Here is a 21064-nt window from a genome sequence, read left to right as displayed (position 1 = left end):
ATTTTAAGTTCAGAGGTGTATGCACGGGTTTGTTATATAGGTAGATTGTGCGTCACAGGGGTTTGGTGGACACATTATTTCACCACCCTGTTTTATATGTTTTTAAAAATTATTATGAGACAGGATCCACTGGCTTCACCAAACTCCCAAAGGGACCGATGGCACAGAAAAGGTTCAGGACTCTCCATCCTTGGAGGTGACAAAACTATACCTTTGATGTGCAATATCACAGCTGCCTCCTCCCTCTTTCCTCCTTTCCATCCCATGTGAGTCTAACCTATAACCTATTCATTCTTCCAGAAGTTGGAAAGAAAACTGACAGATGATGTAATGACTTCTGTATAAGGCATACACCAGTCACAAAAGCACCAGAAAACTGTTGCAGAATGGTTTTTAGAAAGTTAAAAAAAAAAAAAAGAAACAATTTGTCATGTATAGAAAGCTCCATCGTTTCAAGTGCCTCTTGCAACCACTATCCTATAATGTATTCCAACTTGCTACTGTAGAAATGGCCTCATTATCCCCACAGAGGTCCTTCAGAAAGCCTATTTCAAAGCAAGCACCTCTGAAAGTTAGCCCACAATCTAAAAGCCTGTGCTATAAATACGCATGCCCTGGGAAGGCAACAGCAAGCTTGATTCCATGATTGCATCTTTAAGAAGGAAACTGGGAGAGCCGTAGGCCAGCGAGTTGCTCAGTAAACAGCTGTGAGAAAAAGGAGATGACGTTTCTAAGATATTTAGGATGACAGGTGTCAGAAGTCCACAGATAAAGAGATCTTTGTCATTATGAAAGATAAAATAGGCCGGGCGCGGTGGCTCACGCTTGTAATCCCAGCACTTTGGGAGGCCGAGGCGGGCGGATCACGAGGTCAGGAGATCAAGACCACGGTGAAACCCCGTCTCTACTAAAAATACAAAAAAAAAATTAGCCGGGCGTGGTGGCGGGCGCCTGTAGTCCCAGCTACTCGGAGAGGCTGAGGCAGGAGAATGGCGTGAACCCGGGAGGCGGAGCTTGCAGTGAGCCGAGATCGCGCCACTGCACTCCAGCCTGGGTGACAGAGCGAGACTCCGTCTCAAAAAAAAAAAAAAAAAAAGATAAAATGTGTAAGCAGGCAAATAATAGTAAAGAGGTTCATAAAAGTTTCCCAATTTATATTGCAAGTGTCTATGCAGGCTATGACAAAGGACAGGCAACAAGGAAGTGAAATTATCAATATGAATGGGGTCTTAGGGTAAGTTTTCCCCAAAGCAGAGCCTGGGACAAGGACTTAACACAAGAATGCATGATCAAGACTGTTTCTTGCTAAGTTGCCATCCATGGATCACTGAACTCGAAGTTCCACTGTGTTAACTGGGCCTAAACTGAAGTGAAAATCCCAAACTGACTGGGTCCCAGGGCATTTGGGAAAGCAAAAAGCAATAGTAAAAAATAAAGTAAATTCACATCTGAGGAAGAAAAGGAGCAAGTGGGAATGCATAGACATGAAGTGAAATAATGTCGTATGTACATGTGGAGTAGACATTCTTCACAGGAACAAGTGTCCTTCCTCAAAATGGCAAAGCTGGCACTGCTTCTCTGTCCCTTGTTCACGTTCTGGGCGATGATACATTGATTGGCGTAACAGAAAATCAGGTATTGATTTCACATGTCCCTCCCTGGGCATTAGAACTGAAGATCTTGCCAGTTGACTGCTCTTTAATTTCAATTATTTGGGGTCTTTTAACCTTGAGGGACTTGGTATGCAAATAATAAGAGCTGCTATGAGACAGCTTTTATTTAGCACTAACGATGTACCAAATACTATGTTGAAAACTTTTTAACATTAGTTCATTTAAATCTTGCAACAGCCTTCTGAGACAGGGACTCCCTGAGAGACAGAGAGATTAATAATTTGGGAAAGGTTGCAAAGCTGATAAGTAGGGAAGCTGGGATTTTAACCTGTGAGGGTCTGGCTCCAGAGTCCTTCTCTTAACAACAGCTCTAGGGCTTTGTTAAACCAGTGTCAACCAGAGAGTGGACTTTCCATGGCGCTGGTGTTTTAAAGGTGCTGCCTTTAAAACCCACCTGTATGTAGACAGCACCCTTTATCTTGTACAGAACTCACTGTCATCTGGGCCGGGCATGGTGGCTCACTCCTGTAATCTCAGCACTTTGGGAGGCCAAGGCTGGTGGATCACCTGGGTGCGGGAGTTTCAGAGCAGCCTAGACAACATGGAGAAACCCCATCTCTTCCAAAAATACAAAATATTAGCTGGGCATGGTGGTGCATAACTGTGGTCTCAGTTACTTGGGAGACTGAGGTGGGAGGATCACTTGAGCCTGGGTGGAGGCTGCAGTGAGCCAAGATTGCGCCACTGCACTCCAACCTGAGTGACAAGAGTGAGAGTCCGTCTCAAAAAAAAAAAAAAAAAAAAAAAACCGGGGGTGGGAGGGGAGAAAGAACTCATTGCTGTATAAAAATCAGTTTCCACAGTACATTACAGCCATCCTGACATCATGAAAAGGTTTCAATAAAGTGATTTTAGCCAAGAGGGAGGGAAGCAAAAAAGCAAGGGAGAGAAGATTTAGAGAAATTGATTGTCTGCTAATATCCAAAGTAGCCAAGAAATTAATGCTCGTTGTCCAAAGAGAAGGTGGAGGCAAAGATATGCACCAACTGTCATTCTCAGTAAAATAGCTTTCCTTCTAGCCAGCTCTTTAAAGTCCTCTGCTTTGGAGAATGCCTCGATCCTCATATGAAAACTCTTCAGCTGCTGATACAAGTGTCAGGAAGGCAAAAGGCTAGAATGAGCTGAGCCCGGCAGAAAATGCAAAGAGCTACAAAAGGGCTATTTTTGTTATGCTCAGGGCAAGGAGAACAACAAGACAACATAGGTCTGCTGCCCGGAGAGGGTGGTGTGATACTAACAGTGACAGCAAGTGCAATTACTCAGCCTCCAGTCTGCATCTGTGTTCCCTCAAGATAGAGGAGATGCTTTCCATAGAGGGGAGGGGGGACACTGTTTCAGGGAATTGAGATCCAAAATAAGGTGCCACGATTGTCAGAGTGCCTGCCCTCTCTAAGTAAGTCTGAGGCTCCTGGCCCTGATGAATTAAAGCCCAGGCTACTCATGGCATGAAGTCTGAAGTAGCCACAACATCGGTGGTAAACTCTGAAGAATCCCGGAGAATAGGAGATGTACCAGCAAATAAAAAAGAATAAAAATACAAGTTGTGCCAATCATGTATCAGTAAGCATCATGCCAAACCCAGACGGACTTCTGTAATGCATTATTAACAAGGGGAACAGGGTGAACACTCAATGCAGCAATGATTACTTGGAATCAGCATGGATTCGCTAAAAATAATTCATACCAGGCAATGTTCATTCCATTTTTTCATACTCACTGAAGCTGGTGATCAAGAGATTACTATGGTTATAAAATCTGGAATTCAGCAAGGCATTTTGACTAAGTTTTTCATACAACTAACTCCAATGCAAAAATATTTTAAAATGTAAACTGGAAGTAATGAAAATAGGTAGACTAAATAACCCTCTAAAAGTACTGATTAACCATATCTACCTCAATTTAGAATGTCCCTCTTAGGGACTCCCTAAGAGACAGAAAGGTTAATAATTTGGGGAAGGTTACAAAGCTGATAAGCAAGGAAGCTGGGATTTAAACCTGTGAGGGTCTGCCTCCAGAGTCCTTCTCTTAACAACAGCTCTAGGGCTTTGTTAAATCAGTCTTAATCTCTAGTGGGAAGCCACTAGGCTCTATCCAGAGCCTGTGCTATTCACCTTCTTATCAATAACTTGGATGGCGATGTTGCCATCATTCCACTAAATTTGGAAATGACCTGAAGCTAAGAAGGGAAACAGCCACTCTAAAAAATCAGAAGCAAACTGAAAAAAAAAAAAAAAAAAATCCATCAAGGTGACCAATTCACTGAAAGTAAGATGGAATTCTCCAGAGGTAAATGCAAAACATTAAGCATGAGTTTAAAACTATAAGTGGACAAACTGTGGAGAGAAGAAACACTGCTCTCTGCATGGAAAAGGACTGCACATAAAATGTCTTGATGGTAAATTCAAGATAAGTAAGTCATACAATATGGCTGTTAAAAACATTCATCTTATGTTTCATTAACAAAAGTAATACTACTCCAAACTAGAGAAGGGATAGTTCAGTTATACTCTGAAGTAGCTAGACCAGAATCAACAATGTCCTATTTTTCAGTTCCATTTAATAAGCATGACAACAATCCAGGGTTCATTCAGCATCCATGGCCCAGATGGTCAAAGAGCCAGACCAGCCCCATCTGACAGCACTTCAAAGCACAATGAAACATTCTCTATCTCCAGTGCAGTAGTCACTACCCACATGTAGCTGCTGAGCTCTTGATATGTAACTAGTTTAGCTGAGGAACTGAATTTTTAGTTTTGTTTAATTCTAATTCATTTAAATTTATGTATCTGCTGTAGCTTGGGGCTACCAAGTAGGGCTGCATAGCTCTAGACAACGCCATATGCCAAATGGTGGAAGTAACTCAAAGGATGGCAAACTCAAAAAAAAAAAAAAGGGATTTGGGGACAAAATGACAACAGAATTTAGTATCTGAAGTTCTGTCTTGTGGAAGAGGAACTAGAAATATTGTTTGCAACCCATCGGGCAGAATTAGGACTTAGAGAAATCACAGTAAGATAATATTCATGGCACTGAAGAAGTAACTGCTTAACAGTTACAACAATGTCAATTCTATGAGGGCAGAGCTGTCGTCACCATATTCACCACCTAGCACCTAGCACAGTGTCTGGCACCAAGAAGGCTCTCAGTAAATATATCTACTGAATGAGTGAATGGCTCAATCAACCCATGAAATAGGAAACTGTCCAAATGGAACATAAATACCTCAAAAGACTACAAACTCCCCCCCTCCCCAATCTGGAGGAGCCCCAAGGAGCTGGCTGACAACTTGCTAGGGATACTACGGACGATCCAGGCTCTACCAAAAGGTAGCTGGACTAAATGGCCTTTAAGTGCTTTCCAGATCTGCTAAAAGCCTCTTGCCTCTACTATCAGATGGGACTGGGTTCAAATCCTAACATGTAATTCACATGACTGTGTTACTTATCTAATGCTGCATAATGGATTATATGCACTTAGAGACTTCAAGTAATACACATTTGTTATCTCACAGTTTCTTTGGGTCGGAAGTCTGGGCATGGCTTATCTAGATGCTTTGTTTAGGGTCTCAAGAACCTGCACTCAAGGCACCGGGAAGGCCTGCTTTCTCACCTGGAGGCTTGCTGGAGTAAGACTTCCATACTCCCAGGGTTGTCGGCAGTATTCAGTCCTTCACCCTTGTAACTGTAGGACGGAGTGCTTCAGGGGTTTTTGCGGCTCTAAGCCAGAGGTTAAGCTGTTCCTAAAGGTCACCTGCAGTCCTTTCCTACATGGGCATCCCCAACACACACACTCACTTCTTCAAGCCATCATAGAGTCTCTAGAGCTAGGCAGCTAGCAAGGCAGAGTTTTATATAACATAACCATAGAAGTGACATCCTATCACCTTTGCTGTATTCTATTGGTTAGAAGCAAGTCAGGTTCCAGCCATCTCAAGGGGATGCGATTATACAAATGTGAGAACACTAAGATGTGGGGATCATACAGGCCCACCCTGGTATCTGTCTGTGACAGTTACCTTAGCAAGTCACTTAACACACTCCAGCTTCTCATCTATAAAAATGAGGCAACTAATAGTACAGTGGAATCATGACAGGCACTCTTAATATGCAAACTCACTTTAGGATGTAACCAGAGTGAGGTCTGCCTCCACAACAGCATTGAAACCTCACAACAATAAATATAGTAAGATAGATTTAGGTTAAAGAGGCTTAAGATTAAAAGAGAGGCGAGCCAACTCTTTAAGCCAGAGATATACTTAAGAATTCTCAAGCCATCATCCACCCTATAGAACTTTGATAGAAGCAGAATTCATTCAACATTCATTTATTCAACAAATTTGAACGCCCAGACTTCTGCACGTAGACATTCCTTTTGTTCCTTCCCGTGGACAAGCTCAGCAATTCTCAAACTTTAGGGCTAAGAATTCTTCTACAGGGTTGTACACAAAAATATTTTATGGGATTTTGCAGGGAGTTATTCTGACTATATATGATTTTCCTTTGCACAGTTCAGCACCAGATCTCATATGCAATCAAATTCCATTGTACCAACCTCATAGATTTGTTCTAATAAAACATCAATAAAAGGTTAACACAATGCTTTGTAGTTAACTGCTTGATATATATTAACTCTTACCTCCTATTAAACTACAAAGCATGTAAAAAAGATATGATAGATTTTGCCTGAAATATTAGCTCATTTTAATTTTGCATTCTCCAAAAGAGGGTCAAATTTTGAATTTTTCTCTTCTGCTGAATTTACATTTCAATAACTGCAGCCCCAAAACACGTTAAGGGCACTGTTCACATTCAAACAGCTCGCTGCTGAAAGCAAAGACACTGCTGACGTTTGGGAGGAGAGCAATTATGCCAAGCCAACCGATAAAATGAACTGTAAAGATGAATCCTCCATAATCCATTTTTTTCCTATAAAAGACTGCATTTGGAGATTTAACAGATTTCCCCCATGTTTCTATCCTCTTCTCATAAGGCAAAGACAAAACATCAACCACAGAAAGGTACTGTCCAATTAGAATCAAATGTACTTTTCCAAGAGATTTACATTCCCTGTGTATTTTGATGGAAGGGACACTAACAAAGACTTATGTGTCAAGCACTGTGCTCAACAAGGTCCCATGCTAGCTCATTTACACCTCACACACCCCAGGTGATGGGTATGATCAACTCAGATACAGAAACAGAAGCTGTGAGAGAGGTTAAATGATTTGCTCAAGGCCACACAAATCCCCCAAACCAATCATTTGTTCAAAAAATATTTGAGTCTTCTATGGGCTGGGCACCACCAGCCACTGCATGGCTTATACCTAAATCAGAGAACAAATCAAGAAGGGAGACACAAAAATACAAGTTCACCTGTAACCTTGAGTTAGCAGGGAGGGGATAAGGAGGGAAAACTGCTTAATTTAAGTCGGTAGGTCAGAAAAAGTAAAACAAAAATAAAATGCCACAAACCTTCCTAGGGAGGGTGTGCATATGTTTGGGTGTGTGTCAGCCAGTGGGGCTGCCTGGGATCAAAGCTCTTATTAGTGGTAATATGTTTCCAACCCACACAGAGGGCTCTAATGCCCAGATCATCAGCCCAAGCACTGGGAAATCATTTCAGTTCTCCACACCTCACCTCCAAATCATCACTCCCCTCATAAGCCCCCTTGGATCAATGCTTCATCCTCTGCATTCCAGTGAATCACTGACCCTTCTCCATTCTTTGGGTCCGAGCTCACAGAATATTTCCCGTACTTTCGTTCTGTTTTTCACCTGACACCACCCCCAACTCACTGGGAGAGTCATTCTGTTATTTTCCCCATTGTCTGTATCCCACGAAGGAGGAGCCAACTCCTAAAGGGGAATATGAGCCAGTTTTGCTTTTCTACACCTGCCGGGGCCCCTTTAATCATGAAACCACAGGGAAGACCTGAAAACCAAAATCCCCCTTCCACTTTTACCAGTCTCATCTAATCTGGGTCTTTTTATTTGCTTGCAGAATAGTACATCAAAAGAAAGATTGGGGAGAAGGGGGAAATAGCCATGATTAAAAGACCGCTGCAGCTCAAGGACAGAACCAAAATGTTAGAAGCCTGACTTCACTACTGGCCGCTAATTAAATGCAAAACAGGAGCATTAATTTGAAATGGGATGAGCCACACTATATTGGGTTTTTATTTTTTGCTGCAAAATGAGCCCCCCCCTTGGCTCCCTCCCCGATCCTGCCGTGTTTTCGAAGTGTTAGGGACCAGACGAGTGAGCGAGCGGCATGCCGTTAATCAAGTCTTACTCATCTGTGTGTGCCGCTGCATTCAAAGAGAATTAATAACCGGCTTAGCTGAAAACCGGGAGGACCAAGGTGCTGCTGGCTCCGGTTCAAATGCTCCCAGATTCGTGGCTGTTCTTTTAAGCCCCAAGAGATCAAACTCAGTTTTACTTCTGTGATAGCTTGAAAATTGCAAAGCCCCAAGAATACCCTCTCTGGGGCTTCAGAAAGCCACTGGAGAGCAACAAAGTCGAAAGAAAAAACTGAGTTTTCTAGTATTTTCCTCTTGGTGGATGTTAATAAAAAGTAAGATACAGATTTTACTCTAAGGCTCAAGGTGTTTACCCAGGTTCCTGAACAGAAGGTGGCTGCTGGAAGAAGTGTTACTGAAGGTGATGAGGGGATAGGAATTCTGCCCCAAAATATTTCCCCAACTGGGTTATACTATTAGAGATCAATTCTTTGGGGTTATTTAGGAAATGCCTGTCCTAGAGGAATTGACATGAAAAGACTTTCAGCTGCTAATTCATTTAAACTGCCCTAATTACTTATGTGAATAACCACCAAAATAAATAATGAATGCAATGGCTGCTTCTACCTAATGAAAACTTCCTGTGTCAAAACACTGTGCTGTGTACTGTACATGCATCTTCCATCTAATCCTCACCTGTTATTTTCTTCCTTTTACAGAGGATACCTGAAAGAGCTAACATTATTTGTCCAGGGTTGCACAGATAGGACTCAAGCCAAGATTTCAATCCAGGAGAATGACTCCAGAGCCAGTTTCCTAAAGGCCACCCAGTTCCATCTCCTTGTATACCCGGTGGCTGGGCGGAGTTGCAAAATAAAGCTGGCCATCAGGGAACAGAAAGGAGGGCATGGAGGAGGTGGCACCGCCAGCTAGGGCAGCAAAGTGCCCAAGAAGAAGGGGAAAGATGTGATGGAAGGGGCAGGGAAAGGCTGCCAAAGACAAAGTGTGTTTTATTTAGCAGAATGGTTAAAAGCAGAGCTTTTGAAGCCGGACCACCTGGGTTCCAATGGCAGTTGGAGTCGTGAGCTGCTGGGATTCAATTTACAGTGCTGTTTGTTCCTTGCTTGCCCTCTCTCCAGCATGCAGTCCTACAGAATGAGAAGCATTTGGAGAAATTATCTGTTACTAATCTGATCAACGTCTGAAAGACAGTCTCAATTAGAGACAGAGAGAGAAAGAAATTTGAGCTCTAGAACTCACTAGGTGTGACCCTGGCAAAATACCTCATCATTCTTTACCTCAGTTTCCTCACCTATAAAATGAAGACAATAATCCTACCCATCCCAATTAAGTGTGTTAATATATCTAAAGGATTTTAAATAGTGCTTGGCATAAAATAAGTGCTATATATGTGGTAGCTGCGTTTTCTTTTAATTACCAATTCTGGCAAGAAGTAGTCCTGACTCCAACAGTCTGAAAAAAACAAGGATGTGCAACAAAAATGAGTGCTTGCATCTGCCAAAAACATGTATGAGAATGTTCATAGAAGCTTTATTCACAGTAGCCAAAACCTCGGGAAAAAAAATAGATGTTCAACACTAGAATAAAGTAGCCTATTCTTACAATGAAATACTACGCAACAATGAAGAAGAACTACTATTACAGGTAACGGCAGACATAGCGTTGGGCAAAAAACTTAGGGAAGAATATAAACTGTATATTTCCATTTATAAGAAGCTGTCAAAGAGAAAAAACTAAGTTCTACTGGTAGTGGTGTGTATGACTAGGAGGGTTACAGAGGACCCATCTGGGTGCTGGAAATTCTGCATCCTATATGAGTTGTGGTTTCATGACTGTGTACCTATGTGAACATTCACTAAGCTCTAGTAATTAAGATTTGGACACTTTATTGTAAATTGCACCTCAATTTTTTTAATAAGCAAAATGTATTAAATCAGTATATGTGATGTGACCTTATGTGTAAAGTTAGTAACTAAGAGTTTTAAAGTTTATTTAAATTGTGATGCATTAGTGATGCATTTCATCAATTAAGCCAGAACATCAAACTCATTAAGACCAAATATGTCTACTTCAATAAGCATATTTAATAAATAATGCAGTAAAAAAACCATGGAAGCAGTGTGCAAATTAGTGACGTTTGGACTTCACTAGACTATGGAGAAGGGGGCACACAGTCCTTTATTCCAGCAGGGATCAACAAACTTTGTCCATGGGCCAAATCCAGCCCACTGCATGGTTTTGTACACCCTGTAAACTGAGAATCGTGTTGACCTTCCCAAATGGTTGGGGGAAAAACAGTATTTATTGATACATGAAAGTTAACTAAAATTCAAATTTCAGTACTCATAAAATGCTATTAGAACATGGTCATGCAACATTCATTTACATACCATCCCAGGCTGTTTCCCACCATAACAGTAGCTGTAACAGAGTTCATGGGGCCACAAAGTATAAATATTTACTACATAGCCATTTATAGAAAAAGTTTGTCAACCCCTGCTGCTCAAGTGGATACCTTTCATCATTGTCAGTGATGCGGTCCCATAAAGTCACCTCCCTGTTCTAATTCTTTCGTGTTAAGAGGCTATTTGCAAATACCCACCATGATTAACTCCTTGGCTCCAAATTCTGAAGCCCAGTTAATGTCCAAGCTCTGAGTTCTTACGACAACCTCTGGCCCAATGGCAACTAGAACACTATTACAAGATCTTTGCCAAAAAAGACAATACAATTACAAACTATCACAAGCAAACATTATGAGTTAGTCTCTTGTATCACATTGAAAAAGTGTCCTTTTTTTCTGGAATTTTTACTGTGCCCTCAAGTTAGTTCTTGCATTAAAACCAACCAACTGTAGAGTCCTCTTCTATGTTTTCAAGTCATTACTACATCTTTAAAGTAGAAACATTTAGGGTCATTGTTGGAAATGTACAGATAGAAAATAATTGGGCTGCTAATTAGGTGATAAGAAAATTTAACTCTCGAAATGGCAATGGAAGATGAATTTTCCCACCTCTGAACTTTCAAGAGGCTTCAGAATTTGGAGCCAAGGAGTTAATCATGGTGGGTATTTGAGAATAGCCTCTTAGTAAGAAAGAATTAGAACAAGGAGGTGACTTTATGGGACCGCATTTTTTCCTCCACATGAGAATATCCTTCCTCCTGTCTCCATTGTAGCTAAATCTCCCTTACTAAACTGATAGTTCACTGAATATGAAATACATATTAGAATTAATAATCATACCCATCCCACCACTGTGCAAAACGGGCACTTAAGATACATATGAAGTGAAGAAAAATTTATAAGAGAAATTTCTATCTCCATTCAGTAAATATTGAATTGACCAAGATATGCTGAATTTATCTGCTCATCTCCTTAGACTTTAAGTGACTATTTTTCTATCTGCAAAGGCAATAACTATTTTTGACAGACAAGTTCAAAATCTACCAGCGTGAATGTGTACTTTTGGAAATAGGGTAAATACCTTACAATTGTGAGAAATTCTTTCTTGTGGAATGCTGTTTAAGAAAACTTGTGAGGTTCCCACTGACTCCATCTAATGTTAATCATTTATGAAATACTGTGGTTCAGAGCTCAGCAACTGAAGTCATTTCAGGCAGTAAATATACATTTCCTGTCAAAACATATCAAATGGATAAGACTTCAATTTATTTGAGAATAAGTTGTAACTCACTTCATTATTGGCAATTTGGAGGATTCTCTGATGGCTTTTAATAGCCTTGACAGTTTTCTTCTCTTGCCCCCAAACCACTGAGCATCTCTCCATTTGATCCTTCCCAGAAATGGCCCTCACTATCTATCTTCGTAGTATCCATCCCTCCAATTCCAAATCCGTTATGTGGTTTTCTTTCCCATCACTCAGATTTTACAGAACTCAAGTTAGATCTACATGTAACTCGAAGTATTCTGGATTTACAGATTATTACCTCATTAAAACTAAGGTCCAAACTTCATTTATCACTGCATTCTGCCGGTATCATTTCACCCCACATGTAACAATGCCCTAGAAAATAAAAGCTTTGATACAAAATGTTGTTCTTTTTGCAAAAATTAAGCCCAGTGGTAGAACGGTCAAGGCAGGTACTTCGGCACCACAGAGTCACAGGGCCTCAGGCAGCTTCTGGCTTTCTGTTCTGCCTTTTTCCCTTCTGCCTCTTATCCTCAAGGTTATTTCATAGCCCAAAATAGCTGTTGGAGAAACATTATACCACATTCTAGGACTTAGAAAGGAGGAAGATCCAGAAAGGGCTCTACCCCCGGATTTTGGAAGACTCACCAGAAATAACCGCCCAAAACTTCTACATATATGTCCTATGGCTACCCTGGTGCAAGAGAGTCTGTAAAACATGGTCCTGATTCTGTACAGCTTGTGTCTTACTAGAAATCAGAGTTCCATTACCAAGGAAGGGGGAAGAATAGATGTGATGTACGCAGCTAGCATCTCTTCCACCCTGTATTGCATATATCCATTTTGTATAGATGGACCACCAACAATTAAATAATTGAAAGAAATGTAGAAATGTCTCCAGCATGGGCCCTTTCATCACCTAAGGGAACCTTCCAGAAGATTCCACCCCATCCTCTTGGAGGGCAACTTTCACCACTAGTGAGGAAACACTGATGTACTTCTCAGATTGGACACGGGGGTGTATTTCATACTTCCTCATCAGGTTAATGTAATGACAGATTTCAGATATAAACAGCACCTCAACTGCACTTACTATGAGACTGCGGTGGTTCTACAGTTTGAGTTTTTAGGGCTTTAAAATCTCACAGGTGTTTCTACATCATCCAAGCCCAAGAGCAGAATCAGAGACCTCCGCCCCTGTGTGTCAGTGTGGAACAGACTGAAAGTTCCCAGGAACGACTGGGCATGGTAGCTCACACCTGTAATCACAGCACTTTGGGAGGCCGAGGCAGGCGGATCACGAGGTCAGGAGTTCGAGACCAGCCTGACCAATATGGTGAAACCCCGTCTCTACTACAAATACAAAAAATTAGCCCGGCGTGGTGGCGCATTCCTGTAATCCCAGCTACCTGGGAGGCTGAGGCAGGAGAATCACTTGAACTCGAGAGGCAGAGCGCTTGCAGTGAGCCAAGATCGCGCCAGTGCACTTCAGCCTGGGCGACAGAGTGAGACTCTGTCTCAAAAAAAAAAAAAAAAAAGTTCCCAGGAACAATGGTATTTACCTAGGACCAAGTGGGAAGGTAGAAACCTACGCTCTGAATTCAACACTTCTGAGTTTTCACTCTGACATCCAGTTTATGGACAATCAGGACAAGTTGGTAGATGCCAACGTGGCTTCAGGCAGATCTTTAGGAATAATGATAATGTGCATTTATACAATGAGCTGTAGTTTTCGAAGCATTTTCACATAGTCATCAGTTGGAAACTCCCACCAGTACTTTATAGCAGGCCAGATCATTGCAGCTTTGAGTAGGTTAGGGATTTATTACTCAAGGTTTTCTCCTATGAGACAACATTTGAGACTTAAATAATGAGAGGAAGTCAGACACACATACATACACACACGCACACACACACACACACACACACACACTTCACATTCCAGGGAAAGGAAATAAGGTACAGAGCCACTGAACAAGGAAGGAACACATTCACTGTATGGTAAGAAATGAGAGATGGTCAGTGTGGTTACCTCAGAGGAAGGGGGAGAGGTCGCAAATGACACTGGAGAAAAAATCAGCGCACCGGCAACCATCATCCTCTGATCCTACTTCTAATATAACTTTTGCTTGTCCTACCTCCAGATAGATTTTCAACATGGGAATCTTATCCATCTTCTGCCTCTGTCATCCTCACTCAATCTACCTCTAAAAATGTCTTTCAAGAAACGAAAAAGAAGCTGTTGTTTTCATTGCAAGCTATGTCTAACTTTAAAATATATACAAAATTCCTGAATTATAAAACTTCACTTGATTTTTGTTTTCTCCAGACAGGGTCTTGCTCTGTCACCCAAGTGGGAATGCACTGGTGCAATCACGGGTCACTGCAGCCTTGAACTCCTTGGTTCAAGTAATCCTCCCATCTCAGCCACCTAAGTAGCTGGCACTACATGCATGCATCTAACGATGCCTGCTTAATTTTTGTGTTTTTTTGTACAGACAGGGTTTCACCATGTTGCCCCGATTGGTCTCAAACTCCTGGGCTCAAGAAATCTGCCCACTTTGGCCTCCCAAAGTGCTGGGATCACAGGTGTGAGCCACCATGCCCAGCCTCTTCCATTTGCTTTGAAACCAGGTTTTCTACAAACTTTCTGTAACCAGCACTTTCAAATTGCAATTCACTTTGTGTGTTTTTAAAAAATACCATATACACAGACATATACAGTGTCCTATTTCCTGCATACCAAGAGTAAACCTTCAAAATATCCCTCTGTAAGAACGAAATTCCAAACCCCTGCCATAGGATTCACACTTAGTAGGCCTTCAATTCTGTCAGCTTCCCTGCAGCTTCCCAAGTCCACTGCTTCAACCAGCTAGGAAAAACAATTTTTAAAAAAAACATCTTGGCATCCATCAACCAGCATTTTCAAGGGCAAGAAAACAGCGGCGCCCAAGGAGCTGTCTGAGGTGCTTAAGGTTAATGGCTGTATTTACATAGCCATCAATTCACTTTACAAAGAACTGCCCCAGTAGGACTGTGCAGCTCCAGCAGGCGGGCCCCGTCAGGACAGAGCAGACAGCAGTCTCTAAACAAGGAGGAAAATGCCTGATAAATCTTAATGACATCGTCTTGTTTTCATTCACTTACTTATCACCTTATTTTCCGCTCAAGAGTCTTGAGCCCCTGATTGAACAAAATAGACTACACTTCCATTTCTCCATGAGTCACTCTCTAAAACTTTTTGGGACTGTAGTAAATTACAATGGCCTTACCTTTTATGATGACGCATACCTTGCACCAGCGCCGTCCGATCAGACAGCCACTACACATACGTGGCTATTTAAGTTTAAAGCTAAATTAATTAAAATTAAAGAAAATTTAAAACTTGCTTCTTGAGTCACATTAACCACATTTCAAGTACTCAAAAGTGACATGTCGCTTAGTGGCTCTCGCAGTGAACAGCAAGAAGTTTGGAACATTTCCACCATCATGGGGAAGTTCTATTGAAACATACAGGAATCTGTAAGATTCTACTTACAGATTTTATTGATAATGTCTAGGACTTGACCTGTTCTGGAGTTAACATATCTTAATTCCAACAGAATATAATGATAAGAGACTTTCTGCAGTACCCACGTTTTCCAGACACATTCCCAAGCCACTGGTGCATTGGTGTTTTTAATGCCCTAAAACACACCCTCTGACCAGGCAATTACACTTCTACCCTAGAAAAATGCAAACACATGGGTACCAACAGACTGTAATTATGAGAAGGCTTTAAACAGTAAACACTGCATGTCAGTTAACACCATATATGACTTTGTTCAAGAATGGTATCATCATACTCTCTATAGCAGAAAAAACTGGGAAAAATCTGAACGCCCATCTGTAGGGAAACAGCTAAATAAAATGCAGTACATTCATAGTGGAACACTACATGGTAGTCAAAGGAATGAGTGAGACCTGTGTATGTATAGATGTGGATAGTCTCCAAGACACCAGCAAGCAAAAAAATACAAACTATAGAGTCAGATGTACAAAATGACACTATTTAAGTGAAACAATTCACACACAAGACTGTATATTTAGTAACCATACATAACTAACATAAATAGCAAAGTTTAATATATTTTGATATTTTCACATTATACTTTTTAAATAAAGTTAAATGCCAAATATGCTTCCTATTTCTGTTGATTAGTTGGCATTGATACAAATCAACTTCAAATGATAAGAGAGAATCTACCAGGTCTTCATCAGTCCATTCTTCCTGTTTATGTTTGGATTTCTTTGAAACATAATGTATACTAAATATTTTAAATATGTGCAGAAGGATACAGCCCAAACTCTTCATAGTATCTGAGAAGGGAGAGATAGAAATGGGTTGTAGAGAGAGTTAGAGGTGATTTTTACTTTTTCTCTAATTTTTTTTTTTTTTTTTTTTTTTTTTTTTTTTACAACTTGTGTATTCCCTGCAGGTGTTCTACAAAGTCACTGTGACCCTGTATTATGACCAGTGGCACCACTATCCTCTACAATGCAGCCTGAGTAGCTGTAATAACACTAAGCAGCCATTCCCAGCCAGCAGAGAGTACCACCCACACATGCCATGTTCTACAGTAAATCAAAGACCACGGGTTTCTAAAAGTAGATATTGTTCTTAAAAAAAATTAGGACAATTTTGTTGTTTGGATGCTTCTGCTGTTTAGTCTTCCACAGAAGCCATCTCCAGCAGGGCCTTCGTCTGCCACTCAACTTGGAAACCTCATCTTCTAACTGTCTGGGGTTGAGTGCTGTGGGGACAAAGGCCAAAAGGCTCGGCAGCCAGGGAGGAGAACTGTAGCATCTTGACAGTTGGGCAGAGATGACCAACGTGAAAACCTGCCGAGGGGACAACAGTGACTGATGGGTCCTAAGGAAGTGTTAGTACAAACCTAGTCACATGCAACACCCTGCTGCCCGCAAGACGGGATCACAGTTCCACAAACCAGCTACGTAATTAAAACACAGCTCTGGAGACGAAGGAGGTTAAATGGACTCTGACCCAGTCCATCCGCTCTGCTTGTTGGTTGCCAATTCTAACCTTCCTGCCAACACCCACACATTTCTATAACTCAGATTATCTCCAAAATATTTCACAAACTTCCAATTTTTTTAAACAAGTGAAGAAAAAAAAAGCAAGCTCTTCACATGTGTTTTCTTATTCAAAAGAGACTTCAGTTTGAAAACTTTTAATTTTTTTAGACAGTGCAAGACAAAGTAAAATCCACTGAAGGCTTTTCATTTAAGCAAACGCAGAAGATAATTTATTCCTCCAAGTGGCAGGAGAAAGCAATAAGCCAGGCATCTGTGCAAAAACTTTCCATACCCCCTCAAGTCCTATAACTCTGTCTACAACTCCATCTTCTGGTCCTGACTAAATCTTCGATTATTCCCAGAACGGATGAAATCTTAAACCCACATCAGCTTTTAACATCTGCTGAGTCTTAACTATACAGGAACAAAAACGAAATTCCTGTATGTCACCTGCCAATAGGATTACAATTTAAATCAGACTCAAAATATGTGGAAATGGAAGCCATGTTTTTTCCCAGTCCAATGTAGGCATCAGACAGATGACGGAAGTTGGCAACAGCCTGGTTACATGCTACATACAGCAAACCTGCCTCAACATTCATTTAAACAACATTCATTTTAAAAGGCCTCAACTACAGAAAATGCATCTTATGATCTAAAAGAAACGTCAAGACATTATCAAAATCAGTTTCTCAGGCACAACACTGATCCAACGAACATTTAATTTGTACTTTTGGTTCAGTAATTTAAATTAACCTTCTGAATCATACTATTTAGACAAGCTTACCAACATATGACAAAATGGGAAACTCTCAACCTAATCAAAACAACCTTATTTTTATAAAAATCTCTGTATTAAAACTTTTAAACTCTGAAAAATGTATTGTGTAAGAAAGTGTTATACAAAGTGTGGTCCAAAGCTTGGAAGCATCACCACCTCATGGGGGCCTGCTGGAAAAAGAAATTCACAGGCCTCATTCCAGACTTACTGAATCACAAACTCTGGAGGTGAGGCCAGGGAATCTGTTTTAATAAGGCTTCCAGGTGCTCCAGCACTGGTCTAAAGGATAATACTAGGAATGTCAAGAATACTGGAATTTGGGGACTGGTATACCAAACAAGATTGATCATGTAAAATCAATTTTTAAAATCCAACAAAATTCAGAATTTGCAGAGGACAAAAAAAATTTGCAATCGCCTGTAGTCCCAGCTACTCGGGAGGCTGAGGCAGGAGAATGGCGTGAACTCGGGAGGCGGAGCTTGTAGTGAGCCGAGATTGCACCACTGCACTCAAGCCTGGGGGACAGAGCAAGACTCCGTCTCAAAAAAAAAAAAAAAAAAAAAAAAAAAAATTGCAATCAGCATAAACCCTATATTCATCTCCCTTCCTTCCTTACTTCTAAGTAAATGAGGATCATGAAACTTACATATGGATATCGTCAATCGTTTGTAAGTTCATGTCTATTTATGCTGTGGTTCAGAAATATTTGCACATCAAACCAGAATCTGAGTTTACACTTGGGATCCTGAGTCTTTTGTAAATGTGAAAAGAGTAAATTTGGAATCAGAATGTCTTGAAGAAACAGTTTTCTAGGAATCCTGCCAGTCCTTTTTCTCAGGAGGACCTTAACTTTCAGTCTTGAGGAATTTTTTCCTTTCCTGATTAATACTTCATAGGATGATTAGTATATTGTGTAAATGTGTACATCAGGACAAGCTGGCTCGTGACTTTTCCCCTACTATTGAGAACACCAGAGCTTGGTGCTCCATTGTAAAAGGATTAACTAACATGCTAGGCCAGTATCAATGGAGAGCTTACTGGCACTGTCTGCTCCCCGACTCACCCATGAGGAACATGGTTCTAACCATTGCCATTTTCCTTTAAAATAGCAAAGAAACCTGGCAAATAAACCACACACATCTGACTCAGGATTCCATGAGACCCAGCCCTCCCACTCCCCTTCCCCATACAGGCTTATTTCTGGGTCTTTAGAATCAAATTAGAACACCCTGTCAGACACCTATTTGTGCAAACATTAATTTCAAGTGTATTTAAATGTCTTCACATCTTGCTATTGCTCATCACATCAAGCAGAGCCGCTTCCACTGTGTAATCACAATAATGAATAAACATGGGGTGCTTAGAAAGGACTGAGGCACCACAAAACTGATCCATTGTTAATTCTATAAAGTGACTAAACGTGCCTTCCTTTGCAATGACTCCATCAAGCGTGTTTTGGGTGGGAAGGATGCCCATGTCCTCTGCCTACTGTCTCTGTAAAACAAAAATGCAATCATCGGTCAGATCCTACCTAAGGCTTGTCTTAATCTTGATTATTTCCTCATATTGTCTCAACCCACCTCTCCCCGCCAACTCCAACGACAAGCAAAAATTGTCATGGCATTTAAAAAATCATGGGCTGCATGATTAATTGCCAAAGGATTTGAGGCAGCACTAATATGAACAGCCTCAATATCCACAGTGTGTATTTATTGCCTATTATTTTGATAAAATACCAATTTCACAATGAACATCTGACCCACAGGAACTCCAAATCTCACTGAAATTCCTTTGTGTGGCAGGAGGAGGACTGTTAGAGCTTCTCCTTACGGTAAACACACTTGTTATTTACCTCTTCTTCCCAACCGTGCCTGGGCCATATGCATGAGGAGTTTGTCCAACGTTTCCTGAGTTCAAAGAATGAATAATCTACTAAGAGTTCTGTCTCTGGACCACACTGCTTGGGTTCAGACTGCATCTCTGCCACAAACTACCAGTGCGGCTTCCACCCTGAGTGCTTCATTTTTCTCATGCAAGGAAGGGAGATGATGATGGTGTCTACCTTTTAGGACTTCGGGGGAATTAAATCAGATAGCACAAAAATATTCTTATTATAATAAAATGGCACAGCCACCCTAGAAAAACAGCATGGTGGTTCCTCAAAAAATTAAACACAGAATTATCATCCAATCCAGGAACTCCGCTTCTGGGTATAGACTCAAAAGAACTAAAGGCAGAACTAAAAGCATCTTGAACAGATGTTTGTATACCTATGTTCATAGCAGCATGACGTGCAATAGCCAAAAAGTGGAAAAAAACAAATGTCCATTGAAGGACAAATAAAAAATAAAGTGTGGGCTATACATGCAATGGATTATTCCGCCTTAAAAAGGAAATTGTGACACATGCTACAACATGGATGAACCTTGAAGACATTATGCTAAGTGAGATAAGACAGACACAAAAGAACAAATAATGTATGTCTCCATTTATGTAAGGTACCTAGAGGAGTGAAAATCAGAGAGACAGGAAGTAGACAGGTGGTTGTCAGGAACTAGAAGGGGGAAATGCGAAATTCATGTTTCATGGGTACAGAGTTCAGTTTTGCACCATGAAAAGGGTTCTGTGGATGGAATGGGCAATGGTAGCTTAACAATGTGAATGTACTTAATGCCACTGAAATGGACACTTAAAAACGGTTAAAATGATACATTTTATGTTTTTTACCCAAACTAAAACAAAAATGCTTAGTATAGCACCCAGCAACATCCTTACTCAACAAATGATAACTATTGTCACTATAATTTTTTTAAAGCTCAACAAGGCAAATATTAACAAACATTCTCTAACGTAAAAATGGCCAGCATCCAGAGAAAGCTCTGATGAAAGAGACTTGCTAAGTAAGGTTCAATTCCATTTAAACATCTCCTTACCCACTTCCCACTGCCTCTCTAACCCCCACTGGTAGGTATTCCTTGACCTTAATGGGGATGTTTAAATGTTAACCAATGAGTTTTCTAAATCTCCTCAGCTGCATATCAGCACCTAAGCTTTGAGGTGGGGGAAATTCCGCATACAAGGAGAATGAGATTGGTACCAAGGGGCAGACTCACAGCCATCCTCTGGCTTGCTTAATGGAGTTTCGTGCTTCTAAGCAGACCTAGAGTCTGCAAAGAGCAGGACAGAGTGCAAAGAAGATGTGAGTTTTTTATCCTGGGAGGACTGAGCCCACGGTAACCAATTTTATGGCTCTCTTGATTTGCGTCCATGGATATCTCTGTGTGTGCGTGCGTGTGAGTGTGTGTTGAGAAGGAATTAATCCAAAAATATAGATGAAGAAAGCTGCGTCTCTGATGTGAAGCCGAGTTGCATAATCAGTTCTGAAGGCAGAGAAAAGGTAACAGATGTTTACATTACAATCTGGCTCCTACTGGAAGAGCTGCCAAATGATTTAAATAGTAACAAAGATTACTATTCCAGTGATTTGTTGCCCCCAACGATACATACAGAGAAGAATTCACCCCAGTAATTTTTTCTTTGGATGGCCTTAATTAAACATCACACTGTACAAAATATTTATGGCTTTCAAACTACTTAAAATCTTAAACTAGACACCACATTAAAA

General features: G+C 40.8%; 1 protein-coding gene across 2 annotated transcripts in view; it reads right to left on the bottom strand.

Annotated features, from left to right (window-relative positions):
* Positions 1–21064, bottom strand: part of TAFA4 (TAFA chemokine like family member 4) — a 209265-nt gene that overhangs the window by 181262 nt on the left and 6939 nt on the right. The window lies entirely within an intron of this gene.

Source organism: Symphalangus syndactylus, chromosome 21 (assembly GCF_028878055.3).
Source record: "Symphalangus syndactylus isolate Jambi chromosome 21, NHGRI_mSymSyn1-v2.1_pri, whole genome shotgun sequence".
In the NCBI taxonomy this organism is placed as follows: domain Eukaryota; kingdom Metazoa; phylum Chordata; class Mammalia; order Primates; family Hylobatidae; genus Symphalangus; species Symphalangus syndactylus.
This window is presented reverse-complemented; position numbering and strand designations above follow the sequence as displayed.